The following is a 19,700-nucleotide window of genomic DNA, read 5'->3' as shown; positions in this document are numbered from 1 at the left end:
ATTGATCTCTGGGCTCTCTGAAGGGATTCTCCCTGGCTGTCTTGGGAGACATGAAGAGGGGATGCTGTCATGCAAAACCTATCCCATAGTTCCTCTGGAAAGAGCTTGGGTTTCCTAAATTCGCTTTGCCAGAAGCCTCTCCCATTGATCTCTGTGCTCTCTGAAGGGATTCTCCCTGGCTGTCTTGGGAGACATGAAGAGGGGATGCTGTCATGCAAAACCTATCCCATAGTTCCTCTGGAAAGAGCTTGGGTTTCCTAAATTCGCTTTGCCAGAAGCCTCCCCCATTGATCTCTGGGCTCTCTGAAGGGATTCTCCCTGGCTGTCTTGGGAGACATGAAGAGGGGATGCTGTCATGCAAAACCTATCCCATAGTTCCTCTGGAAAGAGCTTGGGTTTCCTAAATTCGCTTTGCCAGAAGCCTCTCCCATTGCTCTCTGTGCTCTCTGAAGGGATTCTCCCTGGCTGTCTTGGGAGACATGAAGAGGGGATGCTGTCATGCAAAACCTATCCCATAGTTCCTCTGGAAAGAGCTTGGGTTTCCTAAATTTGCTTTGCCAGAAGCCTCTCCCATTGCTCTCTGTGCTCTCTGAAGGGATTCTCCCTGGCTGTCTTGGGAGACATGAAGAGGGGATGCTGTCATGCAAAACCTATCCCATAGTTCCTCTGGAAAGAGCTTGGGTTTCCTAAATTCGCTTTGCCAGAAGCCTCTCCCATTGCTCTCTGTGCTCTCTGAAGGGATTCTCCCTGGCTGTCTTGGGAGACATGAAGAGGGGATGCTGTCATGCAAAACCTATCCCATAGTTCCTCTGGAAAGAGCTTGGGTTTCCTAAATTCGCTTTGCCAGAAGCCTCTCCCATTGCTCTCTGTGCTCTCTGAAGGGATTCTCCCTGGCTGTCTTGGGAGACATGAAGAGGGGATGCTGTCATGCAAAACCTATCCCATAGTTCCTCTGGAAAGAGCTTGGGTTTCCTAAATTCGCTTTCCTAAATTCGCTAAATTCACAAACAGTCAATGAAATGGAAACGATGCCAAAAGATAAATCGCTTCCAAATATTCCGGATTAACGTTACGTCATTCTGACGTACTATTTATTGACAGCTCCAAATAAGGTATGGAGGAGAAGAATCGCTTTATTTAAACACCGATTTCATGCCAAGTAGGAACGCTTGCAGGTAAAAACTTCAATTTAAATAACCAGATGGGAACGATGAACAAAGCGATTCGGATAGCGGGATAAGAACAGTGTTATTTTGAATCGATTTTATTAAAAACGTTGTATTTTAAATCGTTTCAAATCTTAAGTGGGAACAACCCCTTATTAGCTAAATATACATTTTGGCATAACATTTTTGTGCAAAGAAAAGCTAAAAATGTATAAATAACTTCACATGAACTTGGGACAATTTTGATCTCCATATGAGAGTTTGAAAATAGGATACATCTTTCCAAATTTCTCTGGAGTTTTTGAGCAACTAAATAAATGAATATGTAAACTTTGGGGAGAGAGATAAGACTGTTTCTGTTCTTTAGCATGAAACCACCACTGCCTTATATGCTCAACTAGAGTATATTGTGCAAGTCCCTTGGCTTTGTTCTTCCACTCCCACTTGTTGTTAGCTGCCCTCAATTCAACCCCAGCCCATGGCAACCCTGTGGATGAGATATCTCCAAGACCCCTATCTTCCACTGCTCTGCTTAGGTCCTGTAGATTCAGGCCTGGGACAGGGACGTAGTCAAGGTCTTGGGGTCCGGAACCCCCCCTTCCATTAGAAAAATGAATGGTGTGTGCTGCTGTGCCGCCGCACCCAAGCCCCATTATAATGGTGGCACTTAGTCTGGACCCCCCCCCCCCTTCCTAAAATCCTAGCTACATCCCTGCCTGGGAGCTCCCTGATTGAGTCTAGCCATCTGGCTTGCAGCCTTCCTCTCTTTCTACTACCCTCTACCTTTCCTAGTATTATTGTCTTTTCTAATGAGTCATGCTTGCTCATCATGTAGCTAACATACAACAGTCTCAGTTTGATCCAGCTTTCCCATCTGTACATGGTGATGGGGAATACAACAGACTGGATGATTCTAACTTTAGTGCACAGTTGCACATCTTCACTCTTTAGTATCTTGTCTATTTCTTTCATAGTTGACCTTCCCATTCATAGTCTTCTGATTTCTTGACTGCAGTCTCCGTTCTGATCAATGTTTGTTCCATGGTATGGAAAACTTTAACTATTTTGATTTCCTCATTGTCTAGGCAGAATTTATGTAGATCCTCCATAGTAATCATTTTTGTTTTCTTTATATTCAGCGAGATGCCTGCCTTTGTACTTTCCTCTTTGACCTTCCTTAATAATTTTTCCAAGTCTGTGACGTTTTCCGCTAGTAGTAGGGTGTCATCCACATATCTTTCCCTTCCCATCTCACTCTTTCCCCTTGCCAACAACAGTCAGCTACTTCCTCGTCTCCAAGGTCTGCATAACAGCCTGACTTGGATCCTCCAACTCAGATACTTTTCTGGGTCACTGGTAACCTGACACGCTGAAAACATCTGCATTTCTCTTCAATTGCTGGTGCTGCAATGCTGCTCTTCAGTCACAAGACTTATTACACATAAACAATTATTATTATTCTCATTCCTACTGCAGGGCAGCAATCAACCCAAACAAAAAGGCAACACTCCTTTTGCCCTTCCTAAAAGTCTGCTCACTTGCCTGTCTCTAACATGTCATAGTGAGTTCATATTCCCACCACAGAAAACAGGGAAGAAGCATTTCTGTATTCTCCAGACATCTATAATCTTCATTCATTTGAGGCAAAGTAGGGTACAATTTTTTGGTCCCTCTGCTTTATGTCCCTGGAGACAAAAGTAACTGATTTACTTCTCTGAGTGGTTGTTTCTTGGTACTAATCATCAGCTTGATGATTTGCCATAAACATACCTTTGCTACAAACATGGGAGATTATTGCATGGCCATTTTTGCCCTATCCGTGCACAGTACGGTACAGGCCAGAACGGGGGGAAACAGGTTTTATCACACACAAAATTGCTGCTGCACTGCCACCTGACTATCACCCATCCCCCAGCTGTGCTTCTCCTGGTGATTTTGGTAGTACGGAAGCTTTCCATATTACCAAAATCAGCTGGCAGAGTGCTGCTCAGGGATGGGTGATGGTCGGGCAGCACTGCAACAACAATTTCATGTGTGATAAAACCTGTTTTTCCCCTATTCCAGCCTGATCCTGTCTCGTGCACAGATCAGGCAATAATGGCCATGCAATAATCTCCATGGTTAGCTTCTGTCTGTATGGGAAAGAAAGGCTGGTCAAATAAATCATATTCATATGCAGATGTGTAAAGGAGCCAGGGCTCTTGGAGTAAAAACCCCAGGACTTTTTTAATTAGCAGGAGCATTGACACCATCGGCCAACCCCATCGGATTCCTCTGCCAATTACAATACCATGTGTACGTTCTTCTCATCTTTTTCCTACACAATTATTAATTTTGACTTCTGATTTCTTAATAATCACATCCCTCCAGATGTAATTCCAGTTCCAAAGGTAAACTGTGACAATTCCACTCTGTCTCCCATTCCTTTACTTATTGTTTTGCTTTCTTTCCTTTCTGTATCACATTCCCTCTCCTCTTTTACTGTTGCTTAGACCTGTCTGCAACATAACAGAAAGCTAACTGGGGACAGAGAGCATGCCAAGGAAGTGGGAAACATGTAAGAGCCAAGGAGTGAATCTCAAGAATGTGCCAACTCCATTATTCTCAGCCAGTGACATTCCCAGCAAGTGAGCGCACTTAAGGGGATCTGATGGAAGCTGAGGCTTTGGTTTTTCTGCCAAGTAAACCCCCACCACCACCACCACCACCACCACCTCTTTACTGATTAGTATGTTGGTCAACTTTCATTCCCCTTACCACCCTCATTAACAAGTATTGGATTAGGACAACAGCAACAAAAACAGTGAAGCTTTCCATCCTCTGGCTCAGCTGTGTTTATCTGTGATGGACATGAAATACATGTTGTATTCTTACAGCTTATTTTAACCCTCCATCTTTTCTACTGCAGCCTAGGAGAAAAGCAGGTTTGACTGGAAAAATGTTGGTTAACATTCCTGCACACATACATACACACAGCAATCTCACTGAACCAAATTGAATTAGCAGTTGCCTCTATCTTATTTCATTCAAAACAGAAAATAGTGGGAGGACCAGTCCTAGATATTCCCGTTTGATCCTTAGAAGCAAAAGGCACATATTTCTTCACAAACTCACCACTGTTTTTCTTTTGTTCCATTCTTTGGATTGCCTCTGCTTTGTCTATCTGGGAATGGGTTGTTGAGCTAGAGCTGTCAAGAGTCTGATTTGGACAATACCTGAAAGTATTGATTTGGTGCACTGTCCCTCCATCCACCATGCACCCTCCAGCCACCAAAAGGGTCCAAGCTCGACTCAGGCTTGCATCCTTCCGAGGTCGCTAAAATGAGTACCCAGACTGTTGGGGGCAAATTAGCTTACTTGCTAATTAGCTTACTTGCTGTTCACCGCTATGATCTTTGGAATAGCAGTATATAAATAAAACAAATTATATTCACAGGGATAGCTAGTCCAAATGGAGCCATGCAAATAAAATCTTCTGCACATTGGCCTTAGCTGTGCAACTGATTCCCAGATAATGTTCCACACATAAGATTCTTTGCTCATACGATCATCACTTTGAAGGACCATCCATGGCCCTTTTTACTGGGAAATATATACAAAAGATGAACATCAAACTTAGTGACAGAGGCTCTCGCCCACCATTCTGCTGCCTAGTCACCTAGTTTGCTTGGATCATTCTAGGCTTTTTCAGACACTGTTTTCAATTTAAAAATTCTTCATATTTCCGTTTCATCAAAAAATTTGGCTGCCTCATAATAATTCCTCTTTCCTGATTATTCATGAATACTAAAAGCGCCTGTTCCAATACTTCAATAATAACAATTCGCTCTGTTTCAAAATCACTATGTAGCCAAAAATGGCACTATATGTATAGGGAGAGAGCCAATGTGTTGTTATGGTTTGAGTGTTGGACTAGAAGTCTGGACACCAGGATTCAAATCTACACTGGGCCATTGGGCAAGTCACATTTTCTCAGCCTCAGAGGAAGGCAAAGGCAAACCCTCTCTGAACAATTCTTGCCTAGAAACCCCCATGATAGAATCACCTAGGGTCACTATAAGTTGGAATTGACTTGAAAGCACACAACAACATGTATAGGGTGGTATCAGTGGGCTTAGAGTTTGCAGAAATAGGAGGGGGGGAGGAAAAATTAAAGCTGGAATTTTCTATCATCAAAATGATCTCAGAAAATCTCTGGAATGAAGCATAATATACCATCTAGTTCATTGGACTGGTTTTTAGGAGAATAAACCAGAAATAGGAAACATTTTTGTCCTCCAGATGTTGTTGCACTGCATCTCCCATGATCCCTTACCACTGACTATCTCATAATATCTAGAGGTCATCTCCCCAATCCACTACAAGAGAGACCAGGCTACACAGTTCCATACATGCTGAAAGAAAAGTATTATGCCTTATTACATGGACTGTATAGCTAGAACCACAAGAAAAAAATACAAGAAAAAGCAGAAAAGAGGGTCACCATGAAATCTGACCTTAAAAAATAAATAAAACGGGAGCATTTTCGACCCAACGTGCAAAAGCGAAAACTGTACTTTTTCTTCATCAAGAAAGAGTTTTCTTTGCATCTGCCTTTTAACCTACAGTTATAAGAATTCTGTGGTGGTTTTAGTATTTTCCTGATGACCTCCTAATCTACTGTTGAACTAAGACAAAAGGCCCTTTCTTCTTTAGATTCTGACAATGCAGTAGCTCTTTTCTTTTAATGAATAAAGCCCCCCATTTGAACAAAAAGGTTACAAATAATTAACAACCTATTGCTATCTCCATACTAGGGAAAGACCAGCGGCATGGTATGAATTCAGAGAATAGGGCAGACACGCATACAAAGAGGATCTGAAAAGTGAATGTCTGCATAATTATTCAAAGAATAAAAGGAGCAATGACAAAAAAGAGATCATGATGGTGGAATAGAAATATCCTTGGAACTTTCAGTATTAAGAGTAGACTTCTTTTTAGGAGACAATCACAAAGTGATACCATTTGAAGCTGAGGTTGGGAATCCTGTTTTATTAACCCATAGAATACATTTCCAAATAGTGTTATAAAATCAAACAAATCAGCATATATTTTGACTGGACTAAACTAGATAATATGCTTTACATCCATCTTCCCTTTCCTGTATAAATATAGACTCTGGATAAGAAAAGTGTATTTCATTGAAGGCATATTGGGCTGATCCACACTGGAGAGATAACCCAGTTTGGCCCTGCTTTTAACTTTTTAACTAGTCATCCAAGACTATTGGTTTAACTACAGCTAGTTTTAAGCTGACTGGAAAACAGCCTTCCCCAGTGGAAGTTGTTAATTTCCATGGTAATGGCTTCCAAGCAGACCATTGTAGCAAAAACAAACAAAAACAAACAAACAAAAAAAAAACCCCACCCCACAACGTCTTGAACCATCATAAAGATCAATATATTTATCAGAAAATAATAACATGTATTTATAATGCCCTTTCCACCAAAAGGCACATACACTCAAACACATACACTCAAAGACAAAAACAATAAAACATAACACTACAAATATAAATAAAATGCCTAACATCCCACCAGCCAACACCCACCCCAGCGACCTCAGGCATAACTCTGCAGTTCAGTCTGGTGAATCAAAGAGGAAGGTCTTCAACACTTAGAAAAATGAGTGGGATCTTCCTCTAACTGGAGATCCAAAGGAAGGCCATTCTGCAGATGTCAAGCTAGATCTTGAAAGTCTCTCAGCCTTTATAGAGCTGTGCCTGTTAGTGGAACAAACAATAATCCTTTGCTTGTAGATCTTAAATTCCTAAATGGTATATAACATGCTAGCCAAACTGCCAGGTACTGAGGGAGATTACAGTGGACCTCCACATTTACTGGCATTAGGGGTGTAGGACCCCCCATGAAAGTGGGAAAACTGCAAATTAAAAATAAAAAACTTTTTTACCTGAGAGAACACCTTTCTAGTAAGCTCTTGGTTCTCCAGCATAACCCAGTAGTCAACATCTGCCAGAAGCTGACCACAGAATTGTGCTGGAGGACCTACAAATGCCTAGAAAAGTGTTTTTCCTAGGAATCTCTTGGTCCTCCAGCATGACTTCTGGTGGAGGTTGACCAAAGAGTCACACTGGAGGATCTAGAGGTTCTTAGAGAGAACATATTAATCAAATCCATAAAAGTCAAAGTCACAAATGTGAAAGACCAACTGTAGAGTGCACAGCCCTAAATACAAGAACCAAAAGTTTGAAATGGACCCTGTCCTGAACTGATAGCCAGTGAATGGATGTATGGGTTGAGGTGGGGGTGAGAAAAACATGAAACTTTAGGAAGCTTTAAAACAACCCAGACTGCACTGTTCTGAATTAAAGCCAGAGGAAGAAGAGAGCAAGAAGACCAACCTGCCAGTAGGCTATTGCAATAATCCAGGTGAGGCATAACCAAATCCCAGATAAGGAGACTGGTAGTCTCAGTGGTCAAGAACCTATGGATCGTGTGGATGTTCAAAAGATGTTGTCGTCCTGATAAAGCTGTGCAGGGGCAGTCATCCAGCAGGACTGTGAGGTTCCTGACAACCAAAACAGGAACTACTGGAACCCTATAAATACAGTGGAGGGTGTGAAAGTAGCTACTGGATGGTCTGGCTGAAAGATCAAGTTTTCAGTTTTTTTCTATATTCAGTTTAAGACTGTGGATGGTTATCCACAAATAAACGTTCAACAAGCAATCCATCGCAGGCTTCCACACAGATGCATCAATTAATTTAAAACTCTGGAAAATCTGTTGTCATCTTCCTAAATGTGATAATGTAAATCCAAATCTGGATTTTAAAAAAAAACCAAGAGAAAGGGTATATAGTGATTTATTTTTTTTTTAAAAAAAAAACCAGACCCATAACTGATCCTTGTGGCACTCCAACAATTACAGCAAAAGCTTTTGACTATGGCCCGATCTAGATGGGCCTAAAGTGCGCCTTTGTCACATGCTAGGGGTTGGCCAAGGGCGCACTGCCCATGCATGCCTCACCCCTAGCATGTGATGAGGGCGTCAAAATGGCAGCGCCCTGTACACATGGGCGCTACCATTTTGACATGACAGACACCTAGTGTCCGCACGTCCTGGCGTCATTGTGATGCAGAAAGAACCCACTTTTCGCAGGTTCTTTTTGCTGCGCGATGGAGCGGCACGGTTGTCAACTACGGCTCACCCAGCAAAACAAGACACGGATAGACTGCCCTTTTTGGGTGGTCTGTATCCCACCATAGATCCCTGAAATCAAAAAGAGGAGGAACGATCAAACAAAAATCATTTAAACCAGGACAATGCATTCCATTTTATTCCCAATGATGCCAACTATACTATTAAAAGCAACTGCTCCCTGGGGCTGCAAAAGGGCACTCTGGACACGCAGGGGCATCACCACACACACGTGCTCCCACACACCCCAGAGGTCCACCAGAAGGCCCTCCCCTGGAAGTTCCCTCCAGAGGTCTTGTCCTCCATGAGTAACCACACCGGGTGACACCAACTCTAGGGACACCATTGCAGAGATAGAGGATGCAATACAGTCGATTTAAAGTAGCCTGGGGAAAATACTCCTTGAAAACAAACAATTTACTAAATATAAAGCAGAAGCAGATAAAGTCTGTAAACTTTCATGGACTAGAGTCCCTTTCATCAGATGCATTCAGTGCTATCAGTGGCAAGTCTGAATGGAGAGGAAAATATTGTAAACAGTGGGGTCCACAGCACCTCAGGCAGGAACATTTATTCTAGAAGTGCTGCATTTATTATCAATTGATCATAATAAAAAATAAACCACAAAGACCTGGCAATGCATTCTGACACAAGACACTGTTAGGATGGAAAACATCGCTTTTTAAAAAAAGCCACTGCCAAGATTAACATCTGTTCTTAGCCCAGTCACTGTGTTTATTTTGCATTTGTTTTAACATTAATTAAATTGTCACAGACCATACTGCTTAAGTTTCTATCTCTGTGTGTGTGTCCATCTACTTCCTTGCTGTATGAGTTAATAATACCTCATACATCCAGTGAAGTGCATTTCAATCTGTGGAAATTTATGTCATAATAAATCTCGTAGTCTTCATGATGCAACAAGACACAGTTGTTCATTTTAGAAGTTGGGGGAAAGAACATGTTATTGCACAGCAGAGAGCCTTTATTGCCACTAAGTGTAGAATTTGCACTAAAGGTCAGGTTTCCACTTCCATGATCACAATCCGTGTCTGACTATTAAAGACAAATTGTGTTCTGTGGTAAATGAAATCAAAGACAAGGCCAAGATGCCCATCACCCAACCAAACATGAAGTGACTCCAAGCATCTGCCTTAGTTGTTTGATACAGGGTATGGGATGCAATTGCATGGCACTCAAGAGCCACATTGAGAGTGGTGATAAGTAACAGGCTGCCATTTTAGCTTATTATCTTGATATTTGATGAGAAGGGGAACTTCAGTAAGTCTGATTTTGTATCCCTAGGACCCTCTGTGGACTGCCCAAAAACGAAAAACAAAAACCACTCCCAGAAATAATTGGATATCTCCTTTTAATTTTTAAAAATGGGCCTTTTAATTTTAAACAGTTCAGCAGACCCCTGTAAGTTAGCTAAAAGGTGACTTACTGCTCTGGAAGGCTTCCAGGGGAGGCAATTTAGTTCCCCGTCACCAGAATAAAGTGAGTCTGTGTGGGGTCACAGGCCACACAAACAACACTGGGGCCACATCACTATCACAAAATATGATCAACCAGCTCTCAGGGAGAAAGAGTACAGGCTTCACATGGAGTATGATGGCCCCAGAGGACTGCTGCCAGGAACAGTAGACAAATATTGGGTTAGATCAGGGGTGGACAACTTTTGCCCCTTGACCTATCACCATGGGCATTACAAGGTCACATAACCTTTGGTCACTATTTTCGGATGAATTATGGTTAAAAAAAAAACCTCTTTGGGGGAGTCTGAGCATAGAGAAAAGCAAACTGCTACATTTTCAGGTAGAAAATATCTCAAAATCACATCCTAAGTGGCTTACTGGACTGGCTGAGGGGCTTCAAGGACTGGAAAAGTGTGAATGAGAGGAGATGTATGACCTGCAGGCCAAACTCTCCCTAATGATTTTGAGACAATCATAAGTTTTACTAAAATCTCTGATTTTAGGAACTGACTCCTATTAGCTGAAGCAAAGGGAGAAGCGCCTGAAGCAGCTACAAGCCTAGGTGACTAATCTGGCATCACGAAACTGCCATAGGGCAATTCCCATAATCTCCACTATGGGCACTTAGACACTCATGGCATTGCAGCCAGTCTGACCTTGGAACAGAGGCATCTTAGTTTTACATTTAGATCTGCCAGATTTGTGAGACCAAATGACAGTACCCAAGGTAACCTAGCAAAATGTGAATCTGGATATTAGGGTCAGAAACTTGTCAGTATCTTAACCATGCACAAGTTCTCCATAGGAACAGTTTGAGATTTTTTTTTTTATGTGTGGCTTCTGCATCTATTTCAAGGTCATGAAAGCAGAGTGGCAGGTGCACTATCACTGAACATATGAATGTGTATTCTCAGCCAATATATAGCCATCTGCCCGTGCTAAAATTAGTTATAGTATTCCTTTGGTTGTGCAGTCAGCTGCATATTCTATTGCACATTTGGTTGCACAACATTACTACTCGGCACAAAGATTGTGTAGTACACTCAATATGTAGTTCTGCATGTGGAGATTTATGCTACATAATGCCATACCCACCAAGCGGGTATATCACAGATAAAAACTAGGATACATGTGTCCAAACAACATCAGTGTATGCTCAAAATGGGAAAAGTTATTGGAAAAACTGTAGCAATTTACTTTTACCTGAACCTCCCAGGAAAGGCAAGACTCTGTTTCTCCTCTGCCCTGCCGAGTTGAGTAATAACTACTTTTCCAGTTTGCAACAACTGAAGTCAGCTGAGGATCAATGGAGAAGGTAGGAGGAAGAAAGAGAAACTGGAACATCTTAAAAGCAGCTGGAAAAAAATGGGACAATAGAGGATGAATCAGGAATGCCCCTGCCAACTTTGGGTAGTTGGAAGGAATGCAGTCCTGATGTAGGAAAATGGTCTTCATCTTCCAACTCAGCACTAAAACCACTATGATATCTCTTTACCACAGCATTTCACAGAGGGAAATGCTTTTAATATTACTATTTCCCCTCAAAGACCACTATGTTGAACCACACATTGAAACGATAAACAAAAAGGGGTAGGGGAGCAATTATTATTATTATTATTATTATTATTATTATTATTATTATTATTAACCTTTATTTATAAAGCACTGTAAATTTACACAGCGCTGTACATACAATCTTTTTAATTAGACGGTTCCCTGCCCTCAGGCTTACAATCTAAAAATAAGAAAATGATTTTAAAAGAAAAGATGTGACAGGTTGGAAAAATCCACCTTCTGAGAGGAGCCAGATGTGGTTAATAGGCATGCATGAGGGGTTAAGCACAAGCACTGCAAAGTACCTGGCCTCCGAACTATTTATCAGGAAAATTCCCATTAAGTAGGGCTGGAAGCAAGCCAGAAATAATTCTCACGCTCATTGCGGTACCAGGCACTCGTGCCAATGATTCCAGCTGTCTAGCTCAGACTCTGAGTCTGACACACATATACATGTATGTGCATGCACACACACACACAGAGAGAGGGGGGGGGCAGGTCTTTGGTGTGAGTTTCATTGATTCCATACCCTGTTTTTAGGGACCATTTGGTATGGCTTGAAAACAGCCACGCTGGCTAGGGAAAGAGAACACATCCTTTCCTAATAGCCCCTCTACTACATTCCTGTTTTAACTGTTACCATTATGTTTTAGTCTCTCTTTGCCTTTGTAGCTCAAGGGATTACTCCCATATAGCATTTTACTGATACCCATCAATACCACTCTTTTAATCACCCATTTGGCTCTGTTCCATCCCTGACAAATGTCACCTACTGAAGTCTCCCTAATCCAGGAACTCCTTTTTTCAGGTCCGTGATTCCAACTCACCCTGCTCTGATCAGTGCTGAGCCACAGCCTTCATGGAAACTCCTGGGCTCTTTTCTTTCTTGTATATTCTCCCTCCCACTCCTTATCCCCTTGGCATCAACAGAACATAAAAGTTTAAGAAAGAAAAGCCCTGTTAAATCCTGCCTAATCTCCCACCTTTTGTTGGTGGAAGATTATTTGTTATGGTGCATTTAGAATCCGGCCTCAATCAAGATTTACATTATTCTAGTGAAGGCAAGGGCTTTACCATTTCCTACTAATATTTCTACTTTCAAAGTAAACTTGGTGATAGAAGATTTAAGTTGAAAATTTCTTGAAGGCACACAACAACAACAACAACAACAACAACAACAACAATTGATCCACGGTTCAGTTTTATCCTAAGCATCTTGTTCAGCGTTCGTGTGTTTCCTCCTCTTTTCAACAGTCCCACTGTTAAAAGTCTTTCTCGTTAAACTATGGCAATGGCTTACTTTTCACAGAGATGGTAACTTTGAGTTTGGGGTTATCTGACTTCAGATTTCTCCACAAGGCCAGTGGCTTGCACTGTTCAGTGCTCCCCTACACAAAACTAGGTGTCTGCAAGAGAGGATACAGTGCAGTCTCCTTCCTGACATGCTTCGTTCTTTATGAGAGAGTCTGAAATGGCACAGAAACAGCTTCCTTACAGCCTCGGTAAGAACCAGTCATGTAGCTTTCAGTAAAAATCTACACTTGAACGCAGCACTCTTAAGCACTGGAGCTGGTTGCATAGCAGCTGCTAATTACAATTACTATTCTTGATTCCGTGACATTAATTAATTCACCAGGACTTTGTTGGCTGCCTTCCTCCTATAAAGTTATGCATTAATCTTACAGCTTTAATCCACTTTTCACTTCATTTTCACAACCCATGAAGAGGAAATCCAGCCTATCAGTATCCTCAAAGGAATTACAAAGAAGAATGGAGGTTTTCTTCCTACTATAGAGATGTATTCTACACTGGGCCTAGAGATTGTACTTCTTAGCTTTATTTCCTTGGTTGGTAGATGAATACCTACTGTTAGGTAAATGCATGCTATAATCAGCAACTCAACACTCTTTGTAATATAGATAGATAGCTAGATAGCTAGATAGCTAGATAGATAGATAGATAGATAGATAGATAGATAGATAGATAGATAGTTGTTGTTGTGTGCCTTCAAGTCATTTCCAGCTCATGGCAACCCTAAGGGGAGCCTATCATGGGCTTGTCTTGGCAAGATTGGCTCAGAGGAAGTTTACCACTGCCTTCTTATGAAGCTGAGAGCATGTGACTTGCCCAAGGTGTGTGCATTTGTGTGCATCACCTGAGTGCTGCTAAGCAGTATCTTTGACCCCTAAAAAAGGGCTTTACTATAAGGTAAATAAGAGAAAAAAAGTGAAACATTTGCAGGTCAGCTTCAGCACATGCTTTTTTGTTGTTTTTTTAAAAAGCAGATTGATGGACTCTTCCATACCTGACCACTGCTCTTTGTATACTTTTCTTTAATTTTACTTCAATTTATTTAATGGTGTGTAATGTTAGCTGCCAAAAAAGAGTTGGAATCCAGGAACCTTTCATCTTCTAAGAAGAAACACCCTGGCAAGTCAACCAGGAAGCCTGCCAAAGTTAGAAAGAAAGGGCACCCTGAACACAATATTCCCTTCAAAAGAATCCATTCTAAGGAAACTGTAGGCTGTTTTGTAAATCTGTTCCCCATCCTTACCATCATGTGTGTGCAGTATTACACAAAGGTTTATTGCAATACACAGGTGGAAGTCCCCCCCCCCCCACTCAACATCTCTTAACAGGCTAGAAATCACCTATGGTAGTGGAAGGAGATAGTAGGGAAAATGTTGTTGTTTTACTACAGGTTGAGTCTCTCTTATTTAGAATTCCAACTTCCAAAATACTCCAAAAACCAAAACCTTTTCGATGGGTAGTTGAGGCAGTGTCACCTGTGCTTTCTGATGGTTCAGTTTATACAAACACTGTTTCATGCACATAATTATTAAAAATATTTTATAAAATTACCTTCATGCTAGGTGTATATGAAACATAAATGAATTTCATATTTATACTTGGGTCCAATTTCCAAGCTATTTAATTATGTATATGCAAATATTCCAAAATCCAAAAAATAAATAAATCTGGAATCCAATACAATTCTGGCCCCAAGAATGTCAGCTAAGAGAGACTCATCCTGTATCTATATATTATAAATTTATTGGCATTTTAAGCACATTTGTATCCTCACAAACATCTACTCTGGAAAAGACGCACTTGCCACCATCCCTGAGTAATACTAAGTTGTAAACAAGTGCTGATCACAAATGCAGACAGCAGCTATTATCATCTTGAGTAAGACAGGAATGCCACCATTTCTGTGTAAAGAGGTGAGAAATATATACTAAGGACAGGGAAAGAAAACACTGAAAGCTATTATTTTCTGCAGATCTGCCTGCTAGATTCTGGCAGTGAAGAGCAGCACATTTGTTATTTTGAAATGGAAACATGGCATCTCTTACCACTGATTATTTCTCCAGGCAGAGAGAAATGTCAAAAAGCACATTTTAAAAAGTGTAGATAGATATAGAAATTAAAACCAGTATTTGTGGGAGACCACATTCTTAAAGTATTTGTTAGCAGCTCTCAAATTATGTACTCTATTTCCAAAGCACCTGCTAGGAATCCAACCTGGAAAACTTCAACTACAAGCATATACATCCACCCACAGCAGAACAAGGGTGAAGGTGGTCAGAGCAGTAAAGGCCTCCAAAAATGTATAGTATAGCTTCTGATTTATTGGTTGTTTAATGTTAATCATGTCAAAAATGATCTGCAGATAACTTTCAAAATGGAAAAGGAATAAAGTTGCAACAGTCAGCATACTTACTTGTGAGTAAGTAAAAATTGTCCCCCAACTGATCCTTGAAATGACCCAGTGTGCTGGCTGTGTGCCGTAATAAATGAATTTGAATTTGAATTTGAAATGACCCAGTTTCAAGGAAAAGCTGGACCCCTTGATCATTTTAGCAGAGTTCATTTCCATTCATAGCCAATAGTTTGGAAAACAGAGTGACTTTAGGTCAGATTTGCACAATATCAGTACTCCAGCTCTCTCCTGATTCAGTAGCTCTTGCAGGATCCAGAACCAGATTTAACAGCTATCCACTCCGCAAGGAAACTGTGGAATTCCAGTTTTTAAAAGACTGACTTCAGTTCACTATTGAAATTACTGATGGTACTGATTATTTACAACTGAATTGTAAACTATGCAGTTAATGGTAACAGGTTTGTTTTCTTGCACATGAGGGTGTTACTACGATGCATTTCAAAAGTATAGTAATGTAACAAATCACATTACTTTACTTGTGTAATAATCCAAGTTTTAAAGTTACCCTTTAAAGCTTATTTTCAGGAACTGTTTAAGCATTTTAAAATCCATTTTGAAATCCATTTTGAAAGGGATGCCCCCCCCCCCCCCAATTTCATGCCATTCTTTTATCAGTCATGTCTGCCAATCAACAGCAAAGTAACAAGTAATTCAATGAGCAAAGTAACAAATTACTCTTAAAATTCTACAGCAAACAATGGCAACAGGTTCTTTTAAAACATATACAAAGACCTAAATACACTCATGGCACCAGGTCTCATCTGGTTTTGAAAGCTAAGCAGGGTCAGTTCTGGTTAGTACATGGATGGAGGACTGCAAATGAATACCAGGAGATGTAGGTTATATTTCAGAGAAAGGAACTGACAAAACCATCTCTGGGTATTTTTTGCCTAAGAAAACCCTATGATTAATGGGGTGGTCATACAACAAGTGGCTTGAAAGATGCTGCCATGCTGCAGAAATAAAGCAGTTTGACACCACTTTAAGTTCCATGGATCGATGCCATGGACTTCTGGGATTTGTTGTAAGGTGGGGCACCAGAGGTCTCTGACAGGGAAAGCTAAATAACGCACAGAATTACTAATCCTTGAATTCCATAGCACTGAGTCATGGTAATTAAAGTGATGTCAAACTGCTTTATTTCTGCAGTGTAGATACACACAAAAACACATACAGATACACATAATGTGGACAAAACACTTTTTAAAAAGTATCTTTCCAAGATCTTTCTGTATGTGTAGAGATAGATGCAAAATTTTAAACAACAGAATCAGTTTAAAATGCATAGTGTGCTTGTCTGCGGCTGAGCTCCTGCTGCTGTGCCTGCATGCATCTGGACTGAGGGGCAACTAGACTAGAATCAAGCATGCCTTCCAGCTCAGAGAATACATGCACTTAGTATATAGTATAGTATTTTTCCAGCACCTGCCAATTTCTAAAATTCATAGGATGCTTCACAGAATCATAATATAAAATATAAACAAGAGTAAAATGACTCAGCAGAGCATTTCAAACAACCATTCAGAGGTATGAGTTTTGTTTTGTTTTTGAAACTCCAGGTTACAAAACTAGTTAGATAACATGTTGGAAGAAAAAGGCCGATACAGTATAAGAAAATCTTAACCTAGTCCTGAAATGGCATAAAATATGGTGCCAGATTATTATCCAATGAACTTCAAACAGCAGGAGGTACTGAGAAAAAGGCTTCTAATGACCAGCTTAACATTTGAGTAGGTTCAGGCAGAAAACAACTATTTCTCTAAGATAGCTAGTCAAATAGCTAGATGGTGCTAACTTAGCAGTGGAAATAGTAATAGTGTCTATACCAGGTTTTTTTGGAAGAGCATTCCAGAATTGAGGTGCAGCACAGAACAGCCACACACTCTCAGCCTCAGAGGATGGCAATGGCCAGTAGTGTCCCTAGGGTTGATGTTATCTGGTGCGGTAACTCATGGTGTCAGTCCCCTCCATTGACTCTTCCCCCCTTTTACACCATACAGAATTGTTAGCAATCCTTTTTTGCACTAATGTTACCTGTAAATCATAATTCTCATATAGCACTGAGTGTAATGCTAATAGTTGTGACATAAACAACTAGAAAAATTCAAATTGTACCTTCAAATTACAATCTGGGCCCCATTCCCACTCACTCATTTGCCCTGGATGGAACTGGGCAGATCCAGACCCCCCCCCCCCACCCCTCTCAAATCTCTCTGGAAACAAGTGCCCACTATCTTTTACCTTGATTGGGGTAATTTCACATTTGCGGTACCAGTTTAAAATGAAGGCTCCTTTGCTGTCAATCAAATTTACTTCTGCTTTCGTCAAAGGTGATGTTTCCTACAGCCATTAGCCAACGGAATGGGTGCTTTCCACCCTCCTTTTAAAAAAAAAACTGGTGGCAGCGTGCGCGTAGTCTGTCAAATTTAAAAACCTCCAGGTGTGTGTGTGTGTGTGTGTGTTGTGTGTATTTGGGTCATTACGCATTATGGCAACCCTAAAACGACCCCATCCTGGGTTTTTCTTGGCAAGATTGGTTCCGAGGAGATTTGCCATTGCCTTTCCCCTGAGGCTGAGAGAGTGTGACCCCCCAAAGTCATGGGTTTCCGCAGCCTTCCAGTCTCCCCTTCACTTCCAGCCCAATACTACAGCCCTTGCCTCCCTTCCCCATGCGATGCTATCCCATTCTCATCATCATAATAATAATAGTAATAATAATTCCTTGCCCCAGACTGCCATCTCTGCATCCTCTTGCTTTGTTTTCCTTCCTTGAGACCCCAGAATACACACACATACATATGTAGCAAAAGCATTCACAGATTGTATCAATTTACCAAATTGAAAGGGAAACATTTGTACCATTCGCATCGTAGCATTCGCATATTATGCAATAACAACAACAACAACAACAACAATAATAATAATAATAATAATAATAAAGCCTCTTGCAAAGTGAGGTGCTGTACCGGAAGCAGGCAGAAAGGGAAATGTTTCACAAGCAGACACATTCTATCTATATGTATCAAGCTGTAGAAAAAGCATTCGCATGTTCTGTCAAAAATAAAAATACAAAAATAAGGGAGAGAAAAAGCTGCCTGCGAGAGGGAGGCTTGTTCCTTTCTCTGCCCTCCCTCTGACCTAATTCTCTCCCCTGAACTTGACCCTTCGTCCTACTCCTTCCTACTCCTTTGCCCCGATTCTGCCCTCCATGGCTCCCTTCCTTCCTACTTCTCCTCCTCCTTTGCCCCGATGAAGGGGAGGCATGTTCCGCCCTCTGCTCTCTTCTGACCTAATCATTCCCCTGAACTTGACTCAATCATGACTGGGGCGAAGTTCATATTTGCCGGACCTGGTTTTTCTGAAAAGATACAGCTTAAAGTCCGCTTTCAAAAGACCCGCACCAAGGGACATTTGCCCCTGAATGAGTGTGGAAACCTCAATTTTGCTTGTGGAAGAATCGGGGCCAATATGAACTTCCCATGGTTAATCTGGTTTCTGAACCAGGGGGTAAAAGGTAGTCTGAATGGCAGCCCCCTAGTATGCACAACCTAAATGCATTTATATATGCATAGTGAAGTTTTGGTTAAAACGTGATATTTTAAAAGAAAATTTAAAAAGAATAATTTTTTAATTTCAAAAAATTCTGGGGCCTCTCCTTTCCCCTCCCACTGAGCTTTACCTCACTCCCATTATCTTTAAAACAATTTTAAAGGGAAGCAGATGAATGCCACAGCCCATTTCTGCAAAAAAGTAGGTGTTCGAGGAGCAATGGTGTAACCCCCTCCTCAGGGTGTCACCTGGTGAGGTGAGCATTATTATTATTATTATTATTATTATTATTAATATCCCACCTCTTCCGCTTTGAGGATCGAGGCGGGTAACAGCGAAGTGAATACAATATACAACAATAAAAACAACAAGCCCCACAAGACCCTGACCCAACCCTCCCTCCCAACTATAAAATTATCCCCCACACCCCCGTAGTGATGCCACTGGCAATGGCAAACCTGCTTTAAGAAATCTTGCTAAGAAAACCTCACGACAGGTTCTCCCTAGGGTTGCCACACATTTACTAAAGAGGCAAGTCTGGAGTAAGTATTCACACATCTTACTGAAGAGCAAGTGCCCCTGAACTCAGTATGACCTACCTCTAGAGTAGGTGATCATTGCACTGCTAAGAGGAACTGAGGACGTGTTCAGACCGGCTATTAAGGTGCCACGTGCCACTCCACACAGTGTGCGGCATCATGACACTCCTCTGGCGCTGTGTTCATATGACACAGTGCCGAAGGAGCGCCACCAAGCAGCGGCAACACTGCTATGGTGTCCTTTCCAGGGCACACAAAGGAGCCGCAAAAAGTGGCTCCTTTTTGCTGTGGCCCTGATCTGGCTGAAGCTGTTTGTACAGCCCCTCAGAGAGGGAATCAAGAGAAAACAAAACCCTCAGGTAAATCTACTGGGAGACTAGTGTGTTGGAAGCACTGGCTACATCTGCACTGCAGAAATAATGCAATTTGACACTGCTTTAATTGACATGGCTCAATGCTATGGAATTCTGGGGGCTGTAGTTTTGTAGCATATG

Source organism: Sceloporus occidentalis, unplaced genomic scaffold (assembly GCF_023333645.1).
Source record: "Sceloporus occidentalis isolate IW3139 unplaced genomic scaffold, rSceOcc1.0.p SCAF_1, whole genome shotgun sequence".
NCBI lineage: Eukaryota > Metazoa > Chordata > Lepidosauria > Squamata > Phrynosomatidae > Sceloporus > Sceloporus occidentalis.
Note: the sequence above shows the minus strand (reverse complement) of the source record.